The sequence below is a fragment of the Cherax quadricarinatus genome, chromosome 6 (genome assembly GCF_038502225.1).
Source record: "Cherax quadricarinatus isolate ZL_2023a chromosome 6, ASM3850222v1, whole genome shotgun sequence".
Classification (NCBI taxonomy): Eukaryota; Metazoa; Arthropoda; class Malacostraca; order Decapoda; family Parastacidae; genus Cherax; species Cherax quadricarinatus.
The window spans coordinates 240,509-256,237 of record NC_091297.1 but is presented as its reverse complement, the minus strand read 5'-3'; the positions used below and the strand labels follow the sequence as shown (position 1 = coordinate 256,237).

At 42.5% G+C, this 15,729-nt stretch overlaps 1 protein-coding gene across 1 annotated transcript in view; it reads right to left on the bottom strand.

The window, feature by feature from the left end:
* Positions 1–13,868, bottom strand: part of LOC138852297 (CUB and sushi domain-containing protein 3-like) — a 75,127-nt gene extending 61,259 nt beyond the window's left edge. Inside the window, exons 1-2 of the mRNA XM_070082074.1 lie at positions 13,776–13,868; positions 1–34 (exon numbers count right to left, since the gene is read on the bottom strand). The exon at positions 1–34 is cut by the window's left edge and continues 54 nt beyond it. The gene's annotated coding sequence lies outside the window, so the exon portion shown is untranslated. The remainder of the gene's footprint in view (positions 35–13,775) is intronic.
* Positions 13,869–15,729: the final 1,861 nt, after the last annotated feature.

Genomic DNA, 15,729 nt, shown 5'->3' with positions numbered 1-15,729 from the left:
GTCTCGTCTCGTCTCCTATGAGGTGATAGCCCTGCTGGGGGGAGCACACCTTAGTTGTCACACCCTCCACACACACCTCTCTCTAGAAAAACAAAACTCACAATACCGCTGCTGAAACAGTTCCCAACTAACCTACAAATTGGTAATGAAACTTGCACGACGTTTCGGTCCGTCATGGACCTATTATTACGTCGTGAGTTGATGATAGTCCAAGACGGGTCGAAATGTTGTCCAATTTTCATTTACAATTAATGGTTAGTTGTAAATCTCTCTAGAAAATGGTATACACGGACGAACTTGTATACACAGGGATATATGCAACAGCCGTACGTAAAATATATTAAGCCAACTGCAAAGAAATATAGACATTAATTACGTACATAACACATATCAACACAGGCTTCTTAGAAGGTGAGGGAGGAAGGCAAGTTATATATATATATACATATACATATATATATATACATATGTACATATATATATATACATATATACATATATATATATACATATATATATATATACAAATAGGTAGTAGGTTGGTAGACAGCAACCGCCCAGGGAGGTACTACCGTCCTGCCAAGTGAGTGTAAAACGAAAGCCTGTAATTGTTTTACATGATGGTAGGATTGCTGGTGTCCTTTTTTCTGTCTCATGAACATGCAAGATTTCAGGTACGTCTTGCTACTTCTACTTACACTTAGGTCACACTACACATACATGTACAAGCACATATATACACACCCCTCTGGGTTTTCTTCTATTTTCTTTCTAGTTCTTATTCTTGTTTATTTCCTCTTATCTCCATGGGGAAGTGGAACAGAATTCTTCCTCCGTAAGCCATGCGTGTTGTAAGAGGCAACTAAAATGCCGGGAGCAAGGGGCTAGTAACCTCTTCTCCTGTATATATTACTAAATGTAAAAGGAGAAACTTTCGTTTTTCCTTTTGGGCCACCCCGCCTCGGTGGGATACGGCCGGTGTGTTGAATGAAAGAATATATATGTAACTCGCGATATATAACTATCGCTAAACTTTAAATAAGACTAAATACACATTTCAGTCACATTTTTTAAAGAATAATAAGCACATTTAAAAAAATTGTGACGTAGGTGACGTAGCTGAGTGACGTAAAGTCGGGCGTAATGACGTTCGATGAACTGAAATTTATTCTAGAAAATGGGCGTAAAGGCGAATTTGACGTAGACCGAAACGACGTAAAGTGAAGTACAGAGCAGGGCTGCCAGGAAGCCTTTAATGATTTGCTCATAAGACGACTGTCTCACAACAAGGGTAAAACATGGTAAAAATGGTACGTGATACTGACAGATATTGGAGAAAAGATACAAAAATGCCAACACCTGGACGTAAAGAGTTCTCCAGTAATAAGAAATCCGAGAGAACTGAGATAAACGGGTCTCTTACAGCTCAATCTCAGTACTCGTGCGGTCGCGTCATTCATGACTGTGTGTGTGCATGATGCCCAGCTATTTACGAAACTATTGGAGGACAGCTGCACGGAACTTTAATAAATTTAAAACTTGGCACAGCAGTTAACTACTAGAAACGTAAGTTCTGTTTTAAGAGACCTAAATAATAAATGTTAACTCATGTTACATTTATTCTCGAGTACACAGCACCAGTGAGGCGCCCTCACCCGCCAACCACACAAAGGAGCTCACCTACTGAACTGGTGGCTGAGTTGAAAGACAGGAGATACATAAGGCATTGAACCTTACATTAGTGAAGAAATCATTCCATATACTACATATCAACTATGTAGACCGTGACTGTTGTGAGACAGACTACAACGACTCAAATGAGTTGAGAAAACACACACACACACACACACACACACACACACACACACATATATATATATATATATATATATATATATATATATATATATATATATATATATATATATATATATATATATATATATATATATATAAATATATATATATATATATATATATATATATATATATATATATATATATATATATATATAAAGAAAATTAAAAGTGAATATAGGAAAGAGTAAGGCTATGAGGATAATAAAAAGATTAGGTGATGAAAGATTGGATATCAGACTGGAGGGAGAGAGTATGGAGAAGGTGAATGTATTCAGATATTTGGGAGTGGACGTGTCAGCGGATGGGTCTATGAAAGATGAGGTGAATCATAGAGTTGATGAGCGGAAAAGGGTGAGCGGTGCACTTAGGAGTCTGTGGAGACAAAGAACTTTGTCCTTGGAGGCAAAGAGGGGAATGTATGAGAGTATAGTTTTACCAACGCTCCTGTATGGGTGTGAAGCATGGGTGATGAATGTTGCAGCGAGGAGAAGGCTGGAGGCAGTGGAGATGTCATGTATGAGGGCAATGTGTGGTGTGAATATAATGCAGAGAATTCGTAGTTTGGAAATTAAGAGGAGGTGTGAGATTACCTAAACTATTATCCAGAGAGCTGAGGAAGGGTTGTTAAGGTGGTTCGGACATGTAGAGAGAATGGAACGAAATAGAATCACTTCGAGAGTGTATAAATCTGTAGTGGAGGGAAGGCGGGGTAGGGGTCGGCCTAGAAAAGGTTGGAGGGAGGGGGTAAAGGAGGTTTTTGTGTGCAAGTGGCTTTGACTTCCAGGAAGAATGCGTGAACGTGTTAGATAGGAGCGAATGGAGACAAACGGATTTTAGGACTTGACGTGCTGTTGGAGTGTGAGCAAGGTAACACTTATGAATGGAGTCAGGAAAACAGGCAGGTCGGACCTGAGTCCTGGAGATGGGAAGTACAGTGTCTGCACTCTGAAGGAGGGGTGTTAATGTTGCAGTTTAAAAACTGTAGTGTAAAGCATCCTTCTGGCAAGACAGTGATGGAGTGAATGATGGTGAAAGTTTTTCTTTTTCGGGCCACCCTGCCTTGGTGGGCCACCCTGCCTTGATACCTTGGTGGGAGAAGGCCGATGTGTTAAGAAAATAATAATATATGTCGTGCCGAATATGTAAAACTGGTCAACTAGCAAGAACTCATTTAAAATTAAGTCTTTTCAAAAATTTTCTCTTATACATTTAAAGATATATTTTTTCATTTATGTTAATGTAAAAATTAATAATTTTGTACCAAAAGAACCTTAGAAAACTTATCTAACCTTATTATAACAAATGTAATTTAATTTAGCCTAATCCAACTAAATATATTTTAAATAAGTTTAAAACAGTTTAATAATAAATAAACACAGCAAAATATATTTTTTTCCGTTAGGTTCAGAAAGATTTTTGCGAAATTATTGCATACACAAATTTTCGCTTACCTTATTCGGTAAGAGGAGCGTTGCTATTTAAGCCACAATCACAAGTTTTACCCATTGAGCACGACATATATGTATGTATGTATGTATGTATGTATGTATGTATGTATATATGTATGTATGTATGTATGTATGTTCAAGAACAATTATAAGTTGGAACGAACTAAGGAGAGTAATGGACGTGGATTCCACACATTGATTTAACGTTAAGTAACCTACAATTGTAGAAGTTAGTGAACATTTACACTGGTCGACGTAAGATTAAGAAGTAGTGTGTTCGATTCTTTAAAGACTCAGGTTGGCTCGTGGCTTAACGATAGTGCTTTCGGCTCACAACCGAAGTATGTGCTCGATCCTGGGATTGGATATATTTTCGTAAATATGTTCACCTAGTATATTAAATAAGTACCCAGGTATTATTAAATGCTGTGTATCGCTTTCTGGGAGAGAGGGAAAGATAGGGAGGGGGGAGTGTACATACCTTTGTTACGGTGAATCTTTAAAGGTAGTTGAGGTAGGCTAACAGATCTTAACTGGTAAATTAAATGGTGCCGAAAAGAAAGAGAAACTGTGATCATGAGGCGATGTAGCTGCCAGACAAGTTGTGATGTGATATTTAACATGTTAAACTACACACTAGGGAGAGTGATTACTAGGCCTCAGGCGGAACTAACAGCTCTGGCATTCTACCTTAGTGGGTATGAAGTCCAGAGACACTAAATGTTAATGATATGAGTCAGTTACTACGTAGAATACAGTGAAATACCAAGTTCAGTGGCATGGTACCACAACAAACGGTTGAGTACCTCGTTCTCTAACATTATAACAAAATTACAAGCTAAATCATTCCAGTGTATCAGAAAATGTAAATAACAACTGGTTTCCTCCTGGACTATTATGTAGACGAAGATGAAAAACAGAAATGTATTACTTAACCAGTGTAAGGCAGCATAACTTAGCAAGCACATAAAGAGGAGGCTGCAAGCAGGGACGCAGTGTGAGTATAACACAGATGATAGAACAAAGACACAGCGTGAGTATAACAGACGATAGAACAGAGACACAGTGTGAGTATAACGCCAATAACACTGGTTTGAGTGATTTTTTTTATTGACTCTATGGTATCCTTTTCGGTATATATATATATGGAAAATATTGATTCACTGTGTTTTTTACTCATCTCTATCACATCAGGTTGTCACGTTATACAGAAACGTTACTTTTATCTTTTCGTATAACACAAGTAAATGAGAAAGTGGTATATTACCAATTAAAATGCTTACCTTATATTGACTTAAATGTTAAATCTAATATATTTTTCTTTATTTCAGATTATTAATATGTCTAGAGGCTGCATAAATTCACCAGACATATTTTGCTATATTTGCAGGCACTTCTCCCCTTCAGATTCCCGGAGCAACATTACCCCTTTATTGAAGCGCTGCTACTTTGCTTATTTTGGCTGCAAACTTGGAGACCAGGACAAACATTTGCACCACACAAAGCTTGCAAGAGTTGCATCAGTAAGCTGCAAATGTGGTCAGTTGGAAAACTTAAATGTATGACCTTTGGAGTACCAATGGTATGGCGGGAGCAGATGAACCACCATGATGACTGCTACTGTTGTATGACTAAAGTAGCTGGATTCAACAAGAAGACTAAAGATCGCATAATATACCCAAATATTCCTTCAGCAATAAGGCCTGTTCCACACTGAAGATATTCCTGTACCTGTGCCACCTGAGACATGGCAAATTTCGTTAGTCTGATACCAGTGATTCTAAGGAGATGGAAGTAAATTATGAACCACCAACAAATGACGATCACAAACCCTTCAACCAAGTTGAGCTCAATGACTTGGTGAGAGACTTTAACCTTCCAAAAGAAAGTGCACAGTTACTTGGCTCTAGACTGAAGGAACACAAGTTTCTAGCTCCTGGAACAACATTCGCTTGGTACCGTCATCGCTCAGTTCTTTGACAAAGAGAAATCTTCAGTTTTCTGTTCAAATATTTCTGGCCTTATTGAACACATGAGGATGTCATACAAAGCAGATGAATGGAGACTCTTCATTGATTCTTCTAAAAGAAGTTTAAAGGTTGTACTTCTCTACAATGGCAACACAGCTGCAGCTGTGCCAGTTGACCATAGTGTCCAAATGTCAGAAACTTACGCAAATATGAAGACACTAATATCTGCAATCAAGTACCAGAATCACAATTTTCTCATTTGTGGTGATTTAAAAGTGAGTGCTCTCCTACTAGGTCTTCAAGGAGGATACACCAAGTATCCCTGTTTTCTGTGTATTTGGGATACAAGGGCAGACAGCCAGCACTATGAACAAAAAGACTGGCCACCAAGAAACAGCTTCTTACCCAGAAATCACAACGTGAAAACTGTGCCACTAGTTGGGCCCAAGAAAATTCTGCTGCCACCACTCCACATCAAATTAGGGCTTATGAAAAATTTTGTGAAGGCCTTGAACAAGAATGGAACTGCTTTCAAGTACCTGGAGTCAGAGTTTCCTCGTATAAGTGAAGGCAAGCCAAAGGCAGGAATCTTTGTTGGCCCTCAGATTCGGGAATTGATGAAGGACAAGTATTTTGATGAAGCATTTGCAGGTGTAGAGGTGAATGTCTGGTTTTCATTCAAGCAGATTGTCCACAACTTCCTGGGAAACAAGCGCTCCCCCGAATATGAGAAAAATGATCCAAGACCTGATTTCAAGTTTCCAACAACTTGGGTCTAGAATGAGTGTGAAGATGCGATTTTTGCACTCACATGTTGATTATTTTCCCAACAATTGTGGGGACTACAGTGAGGAACAAGGAGAGCGGTTCCATCAGGATATTTGCACCATGGAAACTCGATACCAGGGCAAATGGAATGTCAGCATGATGGCGGATTACTGCCGGTCATTGAAACGTAATGGTCTCGATGCACAGCACAAGCGAAAATCAAAGCGGTCCTCCTTCCTTTGATTCAATATGTAGACTAACCATTAGGGGCATATTTTATTAATCAAATCATTTGATTTGATTCATGTTGATTTGAAATTAATATGTTCTTAAAACTAACAAGATGTACTTTTCCATGATTACTTGCCTAATTTTAATAAATTAACAATTTATTAAAAATTCATATTTTTTATTATCATTAATTTGTATTTCATTCAAAATCCTTATGTGATAAAGCAAAATGATTTAGATATTTACAATCAGCTGCCCAAGATGCAGACCAGTGATATAGAACAGACATGCAGCGTGAATATTACAGATGATAGAACAGAGACGCAGTGTGATAGAATGATAGAACAAATGATAGAACAGAGCAGTGTGATAGAATGATAGAACAGACGATAGAACAGAGACGCAGTGTGATAGAATGATAGAGCAAATGATAGAACAGAGACGCAGTGTGATAGAATGATAGAACAAATGATAGAACAGAGAGGCAGTGTGATAGAATGATAGAACAGAGCAGTGTGATAGAATGATAGAACAGACGATAGAACAGAGAAACAACTGTAATTACTCTACAGTATCATCGTGAGGGATAATGTAGGTCAGATTGACAAAATAAAGGCTTAGGTTAGGTGGATATAAAGACGATAAGACTGAGGAAGACCTAGACATGAACAGTGAAGGGAAAAGTTGAAGCTTTAAGTTAGATGCAGACATTATGAAATAAATACGTTAAAAACTGCAGATTAATGTCCTCGACAAATATAGAATACATGGAAAGGGCGGATTTCAATAAGACAGACACGGTTTCAAATTGTGCCGACCTAACACACTTGAAATCTATCAAATGATGACGTACTTAATATGTAAAATGGAAAACAGGTGGGTGTATGTGGGAGACTACTGCAGTCAACATTTTAGCACATTTTTCTGAATTTTCTAATGTTTCACTTATTTAAAAAAAAATGTTATTAAATACTGAATTTATGTTATACTTGATAAACAGAAGGTTGAGAGACAGTGTGACAGAGACGCTAGTTCAGCCCAGTCGTTGAACCTATGTACGTCTTCTTAATAAAGACGTGAACCTACATGTAAACAAACTAGATGTGAATGGTTACTCTTATTGTAAAACTAATGAGATCACCGCTGTTGTCTGCCTAATGAGGAACAGAGGCTCGGGAGAAGACTTAAAAAAAAAAAACAGTGAATGAATAGCAGCATTGGTCTATAAGTGAGTAGAAGAGTTTAACAAGCGTAAGACACTGATGCTGGGAGTAGCAGTGGAGAGGCTGCTGGCATGATGCTGTGACAGCATCACATGGCGTCAGGAAGACTCCATGTGATAGAGGGAACATCTCACTAAACCTATTTCCCGGAGCACAAATAGGGAAGATACCTTAACATGCAAGGTTACAACATATAAGAATAGCATTCAAGAATCACATGAAAGAATCAATGAAAATACTTTCGTACATACACAAAGACTGAGACAACAAAGCTCTGCAACTAAGCTGGTCGCTGAGTTTAAGTTATAAAACTGAAAGGGTAAGCAACGTAAGCTGAACCACACATTGCAGAAGAAGCTCTGAGGAGACATGTTCACGACATACTAGATATTGAAAAGCTTTGGCTATTTGGACAAAACCAAGCCATTCGAGAGAGGTGAGACAAAGAGGAACTAACATCAAGGAAAATGAACACTTAGGAAGTAGATATATGCATAAAAAAAGTATTTTGTGTACCTCACAGTACCCACCTCCTGACACTAATACCTCACAGTACTCACCTCCTGACACTAATACCTCACAGTACTCACCTCCTGACACTAATACCTCACAGTACTCACCTCCTGACACTAATACCTCACAGTACCCACCTCCTGACACTAATACCTCACAGTACCCACCTCCTGACACTAATACCTCACAGTACCCACCTCCTGACACTAATACCTCACAGTACCCACCTCCTGACACTAATACCTCACAGTACCCACCTCCTGACACTAATACCTCACAGTACCCACCTCCTGACACTAATACCTCACAGTACCCACCTCCTGACACTAATACCTCACAGTACCCACCTCCTGACACTAATACCTCACAGTACCCACCTCCTGACACTAATACCTCACAGTACCCACCTCCTGACACTAATACCTCACAGTACCCACCTCCTGACACTAATACCTCACAGTACCCACCTCCTGACACTAATACCTCACAGTACCCACCTCCTGACACTAATACCTCACAGTACCCACCTCCTGACACTAATACCTCACAGTACCCACCTCCTGACACTAATACCTCACAGTACCCACCTCCTGACACTAATACCTCACAGTACCCACCTCCTGACACTAATACCTCACAGTACTCACCTCCTGACACTAATACCTCACAGTACCCACCTCCTGACACTAATACCTCACAGTACCCACCTCCTGACACTAATACCTCACAGTACCCACCTCCTGACACTAATACCTCACAGTACTCACCTCCTGACACTAATACCTCACAGTACTCACCTCCTGACACTAATACCTCACAGTACTCACCTCCTGACACTAATACCTCACAGTACTCACCTCCTGACACTAATACCTCACAGTACTCACCTCCTGACACTAATACCTCACAGTACTCACCTCCTGACACTAATACCTCACAGTACCCACCTCCTGACACTAATACCTCACAGTACCCACCTCCTGACACTAATACCTCACAGTACTCACCTCCTGACACTAATACCTCACAGTACTCACCTCCTGACACTAATACCTCACAGTACTAACCTCCTGACACTAATACCTCACAGTACCCACCTCCTGACACTAATACCTCACAGTACCCACCTCCTGACACTAATACCTCACAGTAGTCACCTGACACTAATACCTCACAGTAGTCACCTGACACTAATACCTCACAGTACTCACCTCCTGACACTAATACGTCACAGTACCTACCTCCTGACACTAATACGTCACAGTACCTACCTCCTGACACTAATACGTCACAGTACCTACCTCCTGACACTAATACCTCACAGTACTCACCTCCTGACACTAATACCTCACAGTACTAACCTCCTGACACTAATACCTCACAGTACTAACCTCCTGACACTAATACCTCACAGTACCCACCTCCTGACACTAATACCTCACAGTACCCACCTCCTGACACTAATACCTCACAGTACCTACCTCCTGACACTAATACCTCACAGTACCTACCTCCTGACACTAATACCTCACAGTACCTACCTCCTGACACTAATACCTCACAGTACCCACCTCCTGACACTAATACCTCACAGTACTCACCTCCTGACACTAATACCTCACAGCACCTACCTCCTGACACTAATACCTCACAGTACCCACCTCCTGACACTAATACCTCACAGTACCTACCTCCTGACACTAATACCTCACAGTACCTACCTCCTGACACTAATACCTCAAAGTACCCACCTCCTGACACTAATACGTCACAGTACCTACCTCCTGACACTAATACCTCACAGTACTCACCTCCTGACACTAATACCTCACAGTACTCACCTCCTGACACTAATACCTCACAGTACCCACATCCTGACACTAATACCTCACAGTACTCACCTCCTGACACTAATACCTCACAGTACCCTCCTCCTGACACTAATACCTCACAGTACTCACCTCCTGACACTAATAACTCACAGTACCCTCCTCCTGACACTAATACCTCACAGTACCCACCTCCTGACACTAATACCTCACAGTACTCACCTCCTGACACTAATACCTCACAGTACCCACCTCCTGACACTAATACCTCACAGTACTCACCTCCTGACACTAATACCTCACAGTACTCACCTCCTGACACTAATACCTCACAGTACCCACCTCCTGACACTAATACCTCACAGTACTCACCTCCTGACACTAATACCTCACAGTACCCTCCTCCTGACACTAATACCTCACAGTACTCACCTCCTGACACTAATACCTCACAGTACCCTCCTCCTGACACTAATACCTCACAGTACCCACCTCCTGACACTAATACCTCACAGTACTCACCTCCTGACACTAATACCTCACAGTACCCACCTCCAGACACTAATACCTCACAGTACTCACCTCCTGACACTAATACCTCACAGTACTCACCTCCTGACACTAATACCTCACAGTACCCACCTCCTGACACTAATACCTCACAGTACCCACCTCCTGACACTAATACCTCACAGTACTCACCTCCTGACACTAATACCTCACAGTACCCACCTCCTGACACTAATACCTCACAGTACTCACCTCCTGACACTAATACCTCACAGTACTCACCTCCTGACACTAATACCTCACAGTACCCACCTCCTGACACTAATATCTCACAGTACTCACCTCCTGACACTAATACCTCACAGTACCCACCTCCTGACACTAATACCTCACAGTACCCACCTCCTGACACTAATACCTCACAGTACTAACCTCCTGACACTAATACCTCACAGTACCCACCTCCTGACACTAATACCTCACAGTACCCACCTCCTGACACTAATACCTCACAGTACCCACCTCCTGACACTAATACCTCACAGTACTCACCTCCTGACACTAATACCTCACAGTACTCACCTCCTGACACTAATACCTCACAGTACTCACCTCCTGACACTAATACCTCACAGTACTCACCTCCTGACACTAATACCTCACAGTACTCACCTCCTGACACTAATACCTCACAGTACTCACCTCCTGACACTAATACCTCACAGTACTCACCTCCTGACACTAATACCTCACAGTACTCACCTCCTGACACTAATACCTCACAGTACCCACTTCCTGACACTAATACCTCACAGTACCCACCTCCTGACACTAATACCTCACAGTACTCACCTCCTGACACTAATACCTCACAGTACCCACCTCCTGACACTAATACCTCACAGTACCCACCTCCTGACACTAATACCTCACAGTACCCACCTCCTGACACTAATACCTCACAGTACTCACCTCATGACACTAATACCTCACAGTACTCACCTCCTGACACTAATACCTCACAGTACCCACCTCCTGACACTAATACCTCACAGTACTAACCTCCTGACACTAATACCTCACAGTAACTACCTCCTGACACTAATACCTCACAGTACCCACCTCCTGACACTAATACCTCACAGTACTCACCTCCTGACACTAATACCTCACAGTACTCACCTCCTGACACTAATACCTCACAGTACTCACCTCCTGACACTAATACCTCACAGTACCCACCTCCTGACACTAATACCTCACAGTACCTACCTCCTGACACTAATACCTAACAGTACTCACCTCCTGACACTAATACCTCACAGTACCCACCTCCTGACACTAATACCTCACAGTACCTACCTCCTGACACTAATACCTCACAGTACCCACCTCCTGACACTAATACCTCACAGTACCCACCTCCTGACACTAATACGTCACAGTACTCACCTCCTGACACTAATACCTCACAGTACCCACCTTCTGACACTAATACCTCACAGTACTCACCTCCTGACACTAATACCTCACAGTACCCACCTCCTGACACTAATACCTCACAGTACTCACCTCCTGACACTAATACCTCACAGTACCCACCTCCTGACACTAATACCTCACAGTACTCACCTCCTGACACTAATACCTCACAGTACTCACCTCCTGACACTAATACCTCATAGTACTCACCTCCTGACACTAATACCTCACAGTACTCACCTCCTGACACTAATACCTCACAGTACTCACCTCCTGACACTAATACCTCACAGTACCTACCTCCTGACACTAATACCTCACAGTACTCACCTCCTGACACTAATACCTCACAGTACTCACCTCCTGACACTAATACCTCACAGTACTAACCTCCTGACACTAATACCTCACAGTACTCACCTCCTGACACTAATACCTGACAGTACCCACCTCCTGACACTAATACCTCACAGTACTCACCTCCTGACACTAATATCTCACAGTACCTACCTCCTGACACTAATACCTCACAGTACCCACCTCCTGACACTAATACCTCACAGTACTCACCTCCTGACACTAATACCTCACAGTACCTACCTCCTGACACTAATACCTCACAGTACCCACCTCCTGACACTAATACCTCACAGTACTCACCTCCTGACACTAATACCTCACAGTACCCACCTCCTGACACTAATACCTCACAGTACCCACCTCCTAACACTAATAACTCACAGTACTAACCTCCTGACACTAATACGTCACAGTACTCACCTCCTGACACTAATACCTCACAGTACTAACCTCCTGACACTAATACGTCACAGTACTCACCTCCTGACACTAATACCTCACAGTACTCACCTCCTGACACTAATACCTCACAGTACCCACCTCCTGACACTAATACCTCACAGTACTCACCTCCTGACACTATTACCTCACAGTACCCACCTCCTGACACTAGTACCCCACAGTACCCACCTCCTGACACTAATACCTCACAGTACTCACCTCCTGACACTAATACCTCACAGTACCCACCTCCTGACACTAATACCTCACAGTACCCACCTCCTGACACTAGTACCCCACAGTACCCACCTCCTGACACTAATACCTCACAGTACTCACCTCCTGACACTAATACCTCACAGTACCCACCTCCTGACACTAGTACCCCACAGTACCCACCCTCTGACACTAATACCTCACAGTACCCACCTCCTGACACTAATACCTCAAAGTACCCACCCTCTGACACTAATACCTCACAGTACCCACCTCCTGACACTAATACCTCAAAGTACCCACCCTCTGACACTAATACCTCACAGTACCCATCTCCTGACACTAATACCTCACAGTACCCACCCTCTGACACTAATACCTCACAGTACCCACCTGACACTAGTACCTCACAGTACCCACCTCCTGACACTAGTACCTTACAGTACCCACCCTCTGACACTAATACCTCACAGTACCCACCTGACACTAGTACCTCACAGTACCCACCTCCTGACACTAGTACCTCACAGTACCCACCCTCTGACACTAATACCTCACAGTACCCACCCTCTGACACTAATACCTCACAGTACCCACCTCCTGACACTAATACCTCACAGTACCCACCCTCTGACACTAATACCTCACAGTACCCACCTCCTGACACTAATACCTCACAGTACCCACCCTCTGACACTAATACCTCACAGTACCCACCTCCTGACACTAGTACCTCACAGTACCCACCCTCTGACACTAATATCTCACAGTACCCACCTCCTGACACTAGTACCTCACAATACCCACCTTTGGCATTTATACATCAATACCCACCTTCTGGCACATATAACCACCAATACCCACCTTCTGGCACTTATACCCAACAATACCCACCTTCTGGCACTTATACCCAAGAATACCCACCTTCTGGCACTTATACCTGGCTTGGGCACCCACACGCTTGCCGTTGAACTCCACGAAGCCAAAGAGAGGATTCTCCAGGTCAGGGCACTCCTTGTCTGGAAGATAACCACACCACTTATATTCTTGTTAATTATGTTCAGTCACCGTACATAGTACACTCACTATACAGTTATATTACACTCACCATACAGTCATACTACAGTCACTATACAGTCATATTACACTCACTATAGTCTTGTTAGAGTCATTATACAGTCGTATTACACTCACTATACAGCCATTCCATAGTCACAATACGGACATATTACAGTCACCATACAGTCCTACCAGTCACCATACAGTCAAATTACAGTCATCATACAGTCATTCCACAGTCACCATACAGTCATATTACACTCACTATACAGTCATTCCATAGTCACAATACGGACATATTACAGTCACCATACAGTCCTACCAGTCACCATACAGTCAAATTACAGTCATCATACAGTCATTCCACAGTCACCATACAGTCACATTACAGTCACTATACAGTCATATTACAATCACTCTTAAAGTCATATTTCAGTCATCATACAGTCATATAACAGTCACCACAGTCAACACAGTCATCACAGTCAACACAGTCATCACAGTCAACACAGTCATCACAGTCAACAGTCATCACAGCCAACACAGTCATCACATAGACATCACAGTCAACACAGTCATCACACAGTCACCACACAGTCGTCACAGTCAACAGTCAACACAGTCAACACAGTCATCACACAGTCATCACACAGTCAACAGTCATCACACAATCATCACACAGTCATCACAGTCAACACAGTCATCACACAGTCATCACACAGTCATCAGAGTCAACACAGTCATCACACAGTCATCACAGTCGACACAGTCATCACACAGTCATCACACAGTCGTCACAGTCAACATTCAACACAGTCATCACAGCAACACAGTCAACACACAGTCATCACAGTTAACACAGTCATCACACAGTCCTTACACAGTCGTCACAGTCAACAGTCAACACAGTCATTACACAGTCATCACAGTCAACACAGTCATCACACAGTCATCACACAGTCGTCACAGTCAACAGTCAACACAGTCATCACAGTCAACACAGTCATCACACAGTCATCAGTCATCAGACAGTCATCACAGTCAACACAGTCATCACACAGTCATCACACGGTCGTCACAGTCAACAGTCAACACAGTCATCACAGTCAACACAGTCATCACACAGTCATAACGCAGTCGTCACAGTCAACAGTCAACACAGTCATCACACAGTCATCACAGTCAACACAGTCATCATCTTCCTGGACTGCAGGAAGGCCTTTGACACAGTTCCTCACAAGAGATTAGTGCAAAAACTAGAGGATCAGGCGCATGTAACAGGAAGGGCACTGCAATGGATCAGAGAATACCTGACAGGGAGGCAACAACGAGTCATGGTACGTGATGAGGTATCAGTGGGCACCTGTGAAGGAGCGGGGTCCCACAGGGGTCGGTCCTAGGACCAGTTCTCTACACATATGCTGCTATGTATGATCATTCTATGTAACTGTATTTGTGTATACCTGAATAAACTTACTTATATACTTACTTACTAAGTGTCCCTGTTCGCAGATATTGTGAAGTTAATGAGGAGAATTAAATCAGATGAGGACCAGACAGGACTTCAAAGAGACCTGGACAGACTGGACACCTGGTCCAGCAACTGGCTTCTCGAATTTAACTCCGCCAAATGCAAAGTCATGAAGATCGGGGAAGGGCACAGAAGACCACAGACAGAGTATAGGCTAGGTGGCCAAAGACTGCAAACCTCACTCAAGGAGAAAGATCTTGGGGTGAGTATAACACCGAGCATGTCTCCGGAAGCACACATCAACCAGATAACTGCTGCAGCATATGGGCGCCTGGCAAACCTGAGAAC